The sequence below is a fragment of the Esox lucius genome, chromosome 11 (genome assembly GCF_011004845.1).
Source record: "Esox lucius isolate fEsoLuc1 chromosome 11, fEsoLuc1.pri, whole genome shotgun sequence".
NCBI classification, from domain to species: domain Eukaryota; kingdom Metazoa; phylum Chordata; class Actinopteri; order Esociformes; family Esocidae; genus Esox; species Esox lucius.
This window is the reverse complement of record NC_047579.1, coordinates 3804293-3810076: the sequence shown is the minus strand read 5'-3', so window position 1 is coordinate 3810076 and position 5784 is coordinate 3804293. Positions and strand designations below refer to the sequence as shown.

The following is a 5784-nucleotide window of genomic DNA, read 5'->3' as shown; positions in this document are numbered from 1 at the left end:
ATATCATAGTTGTGTTTAAATATCTATGAATGCGTGATCAAGAATTAAGAATTTGTGTTTGTACACATTTTGCTTTTGCAATTATTCAAAAAATATTTACACATACAGAATTACACGCACAACGTATTTATGCAGAAAAAACACCAAATACAAGGTCAACTCACGATTTACTATCACTTGAGATCTTGTTTATTACAAATCACTGGATACAAATCACTGTCTACAAATACTAATTACTAACCCTCTATGGATACAAAGCTGTTTTTATGGGTTTGCAAATCTACTCTGGTGTAAAATTTGCGCCAAATGTCAGCTGACTACAAGTAACCAATGGGGATTTAGGGGTGGGGTACACATTTAGCTAATAGCTATACTTCCAAAGACTTCCATGCAGCTAGCATGGATGACATCCTGGGTTGCACATCCGCTTGATTCTGTTAAGAGCTTTAGGTAAAGTTGCTTATGGAGGTGAACATCATTACTATCATATTATATGCATGTAAGCTATCTAGATGTTTGTTGAATGTAAACCATATTAACATGACGAGACTTTGTCTGGACACGATTGACGGCAACATATTAGATACAGTAGCTACCTACAGTCCTAATGTAGCAACTTGTGTGTGTTCGGTTAGCAATTGTTTTTGATAAATAACAGTACAGTAACCTCATGTTTGCTAAGTTAGACTCATACCTAACCGTTAGTAGTAATAAATGCTACCAGTAACCTTTATCTTGTTAGCTAATCAAAGTAAACATATGCAACCCTAGCAACCAATAAATAACGTATTTATTAAATTCAGTCCATACAGTTGCTTCAGATACTGATATAGCCTAAATGACCTAATTTGCCATGATTCTTGGTTAGCCAATTGCTTGAATACTGACTACATTACAGATTACTCTGTTTTCTATGTACACCACTAGGAGACAGATGGACCAGGATAAGATGTGTGAAGAACCGGTGCCCACTAACGATTGATCAGCCTGTAGGTGGTCTGCAGGCACCATTGGAGGTGTGACAGGCAAACATGTCCAGCAGAGCAGGCAGTCTAACCACCAATCCTTTTATATAAGGTATAGAGGCCGTGTAAGCTTAGTTTACACCAAATATATGTACTGCTTTTATTATAAAGGTTGTTTTGTGGGAGAGATCCGAATGTCAGATTCCAATGTCTTTTACTGCAGGTGTTTTTGTAAGACAGAGGTAAAAAGGTGCATTATCTTGGATTCTCCTATACCTATAACTGTAGAATATTTGATTAGGAGAATAATTAGTGAGAATAACAAGCATGGCAAACTGAAGAATTTATGTCTATATGTCTATGGAAGTTCTGTGCATCCCCGGGATGAGAGACTGCATGTTGCTCTAGGTGTTTTACACAGGGTGCTGGGATTTGGATTGGATGTTAAATGGGTGTCCAGACTGTGTGTGGTCACCATAGGTCCCATGGCACTGATTGTAAGAGAAGGGGTGTTTACCTGTGTGATGGCAAAATGTAATCTCATCATGGCTACCTAACATCCCCATCTTCCAACTGGATCATCATCTCTCCTTCTGTAACTATTCGCAAGGTTGATGCTGAAAATCTCACCTGGTAAAATAATAAACTAAAAATCTCACCTACTTATCCAAACATCTTTAATTCATCTGTCTTAATTGCTCTATTTCTCTTCACTGTTTCTGTCCATCCCTTCAGTCACCATGACTCTTATCTCTCGTATTTCAGAGCTCTGACGTTGCAGACTACCAAAGGACAGACAAGGCCCATAACAACCATTCTGGGATTGAAACAATATATCCGCTCACATCACCCAGTAATTGGGGGAAACTGGAAAGTAGGCTGGCTTTTAGAGTGGTTTGCTACTTAAAACTCTCCAGATAACATGCTGAAACATGTCTCTGCCTTCAAGCAATGTACCTAATTCTAAATACTACTGTAAATTGCCCTGTATAATAGTGTCTCATAAATTACTCAAATGTAAACATTTGTACAGACTTATGGTGGGTGGGACGATCAATGCCAAATAAAAAGGGCCTTGCTGTTGAAGGAGTTGGAGTATAATCAGACAAACAAATAATAATCAGACAAACTGTACAGCATCAATTGCAGTTTTGTTGTCACTCACCTGTCTCAATGTATGACATTCTTAATTTTAACTTATTTCCAGGTTAACTGCCTGGAGCCCTAAACTCTGTCCCCAATTCTGGCCATCAGTGTTCTGAATCACGATGTTCCACCGTGGGTCCTGACTGCTGAGAACACTACCGGGCTAAAAAGACACATGCCACTTATCCTTCTACTAATACCCAACATGCATCTGTGTATTCAAATATTTCACAAGATTACTTGGACACTGCATACCACATAAGGTAGTCCTTGGACTGTGTTTTAGGATTACCTGGCCTGATGTCTCCTAGTTGTCCCTGTCCAAAGTCCACCTAATTTTGTTGCAGATCTACACAGTGATTAAATTTCATCCAGCACAGCCAGAAGTGGACCCCTCAGTCTGGCTCCTCTCTAGGTTTCTTCCTAAGTTCCTGTGACGACTGCACCCTCTGATGCCTCTCCTCCCCCTGCAGCAGGCAGGCTCCAGCGGTCGACGTCACTGGTCTTCTAAAACCACCGCGCACCTCATTTATTAATTTCACCTGTTGTCTTGTTTAGCGCACCTGGTCCTCATCCTCATCATTCACCCCAGTATATATGTTCCTTCTGCTTCCCCTGTCTTTGTTTGTTATTGTCTCACCGTTTGTGAGCACAAGTCAGTGTTTCTGCATTTTACTAAACTGTGTTTCGAAACAACTCCACGTCTCCTGCTCCTCATTTTCGCCTCAGCCCTGACAGAATAACATAGCTTAAGAAGAAGAAAACATGGAGCATGGAGGAGCTCCATGCCAGCCTGGGTGCCGCGATGGACAGCATCCTCAAAGCCGTGCAGCGCCTGGAGCTGAGCCAGCAGAGCCCCGCAACACCTGCGTTTGTGTTTAAATATAATCTCTCCACCTAGTCCTGGGCCTACCCCGAGGTCTCCTCCCGGCTGGACATGCCTGGAACACCTCCCTAGGGAGACGTCCTGGGGGAATCCTTACCAGATGCCTGAACCACCTCAACTGGCTCCCTTCGATGCAATAAGGAGCAACGGCTCTACTCCGAGTTCTTCGCGGATGACCAAGCTTCTCATCCTGTCTCTAAGGGAGAAGCCACCCTTCTGAGAAAACCCATTTCAGCCGCTTGCACTCGCGATCTAGTTCTTTCGGTCATGACCCAGCCTTCATGACCAATTTCTCGCTCCATTGTCCCCTCACTCGCGAACAAGACCCTGAGATACTTGAACTCCTTTACATGGGAGTTCCCTATCCGGAGGAGGCACTCCATCGGTTTCCTGCTGACTAACATGGTCTCAGATTTAGAGGTGCTTCGCACTCGGCTGCGAACCGGTCCAGTGAGTGCTGAAGGTCACAGACCGATGATGCCATCAGGACCACATCATCCGCAAAAAGCAGCGATGAGATCCCCAGACCACCAAACTGCAACCCCTCCCCACTCCGACTACACCTCGATATCCTGTCCATAAAAGTTACAAACAGGATTGGTGACAAAGCGCAGCCCTGGGGGAGGCCAACCCCCACCTGGAACGAGTCTGACTCACTACCGAGAACCCGAACACAGCTCTCACTTTGGACGTACAGGGATTGGATAGCCCTCAGAAGAGACCTCCCGCAGCACCTCCCACAGTATCTCCCGGGGGACCCGGTCATACGCCTTCTCCAGATCCACAGGTAAAAGGTCTGGAGTTGATTTCAGGTTTCACATTTGGAAGCTTTTGTTGTGAACCCACAACAAAAATCCATCAGAGAGATAGCAGGAACATTAGGAGTGGCCAAATTAACAGTTTGGTACATTCTGAGGAAAAAAATAACCCACTGGTGAACTCTGCAACACAAAAAAGGCCTGGATGCCCACAGAAGAAAACAGTGGTGGATGATCGTAGGATCCTTTCCATGGTAAAAAAGTGTAACGGTCCCAGCCTGTTTGTCCTTGGCTTGTCTTGTCCTTGTATGGTCCTTCCTGTTCTTGTTTCAGTTTATCAGTCTATTCCTTTCACCTGTGTTTAGCCCGCAACTGTTTCTGTTCTCCTCGTTAGCCTGTGTATTTACTTCAGCCATGCTCTCCCAGGAAATGTTTAGGGGGGGGCTGAGGGGGTGCCCGAGGCTGAGACAACACCCCCTCTAAGTCTGGTGCCAGCTCCAAGGTGCCGGCTGTTCCTGGCGGCTGCCCTGGTTGCTGCCCAGAAGCCGCAGCCAGCGCCCCCTGCTGCCCAGGAGCCGCAGCCAGCGCCCCCTGCCGCCCAGGACCCGCAGCCGCCAGTGGCCACAGCCGTCGCCACCTCCCACATTGCCCTCTCCTGACCATCCGCCGGCTCCTGACCCTCCACCGGCTGTCCCTGCTCCTGACCCTCCTCTGCCTGCTCCGGCTCCTGGTTCTCCGCCGGTCCCTGGTCAGTGTGCCACGGAGGGGCCTCCACCTGTCCCTGGCTCCCTGTCCCGAGGCGGAGCCTCCGCCTTGGTGCCATGCCTGCCCTGTCCGACCTCCCCTTTGTTTGTTTTGGCGCGTCCGGGTGTCCGGGGGGTGGGGGGTACTGTAACGGTCCTTGGCTTGTCTTGATTTGTCTTGTCCTTGTATGGTACTTCCTGTTCTTGTTTCAGTTTATCAATCTATTCCTTTCACCTGTGTTTAGCCCCCACCTGTTTCTGTTCTCCTCGTTAGCCTGTGTATTTAGTTCAGCCATGTTCTCCCAGCTCTTGTCGGTCATTGTGCGTTATGAGCGTGTTTTGTAGTGCTTGGAATTCCGTTTAGTTTCTTTCCTTTTGTTTCTCATTAAAAGACGCCTCATCATCTGCGCCTGCCTCCATCTCCCTCCTTGGAACGTGACAAGAAGAAACCCTTCACAACATCCAGCCAAGTGAAGAACACTCTCGAGGAGGTAGGCATATCATTATCCAAGTCCACCATAAAGAGAAGACTTCACAAGAGCAAATACAGAGTGTTCACCACAAGGTGCAAACCATTCATAAGCCTCAAGAATAGAAAGACCAGATTAGACTTTGCCAAAAAACATCTAAAAACGACAGCCCAGTTCTAGAACAGCATTCTTTGGACAGATGAACCTAGTCACTAGTGTTTATTGATAATGCGACAGAAGACAGAAGCATCCGGATGAATTCTGAATTGTATAGGGATATATTGTCTGCTCAGATTCAGCCAAATTCAGTGTAGTTGATTGGACAGCGCTTCATGTTACAGATGGACAATGAACCAAAACAACTGAAGACAGCTGCATTAAAGGCCTGGCAAAGCATCACAAAGGAGGAAACCCAGTGTTTGGTGATGTCCATGTGTCCATACTTCAAGCAGTCATTTCCTGCAAGGGATTCTCAACAAAGTTTTTAAAATGATTGTGTTAATTTGTCCAATTACATTTGAGCCCCTGAAATAAGGGGACTGTGTATGAAAATGGTTGCAATTCCTAAGCATTTCATACAATATTTTTGTTCAACCCCTTGAATTAAAGCTGACAGTCTACACTTCAATTTCATCTCAGTTATTTCATTTCAAATCCATTGTAGTGGCGTAGAGAGACAAAATTGTGAAAATTTTGTCAGTGTCCAAATATTTCCGGACCTAGCTGTATATGACAATCACATGAATGCCTGGACCTGTATACCACATACTCATTTTGTTGTCGGACCGCGTATGCGGAACTGGCCAAGAAGAGCGA

The 5784-nt window shown here is 45.4% G+C and overlaps 2 long non-coding RNA genes across 2 annotated transcripts; both read left to right on the top strand.

Annotated features, from left to right (window-relative positions):
- The first annotated feature begins 373 nt into the window (after positions 1-373).
- On the top strand, positions 374-3052 carry LOC109616294. The gene is made up of 3 exons (XR_002197405.3): positions 374-450; positions 928-1839; positions 2173-3052. It is a non-coding gene; the product is annotated as an uncharacterized LOC109616294 (long non-coding RNA).
- A 918-nt stretch (positions 3053-3970) lies between these two features.
- On the top strand, positions 3971-4983 carry LOC109616306. Its single transcript, XR_002197418.3, has 3 exons — positions 3971-4009; positions 4182-4503; positions 4891-4983. It is a non-coding gene; the product is annotated as an uncharacterized LOC109616306 (long non-coding RNA).
- The last annotated feature ends 801 nt before the right edge of the window (positions 4984-5784 follow it).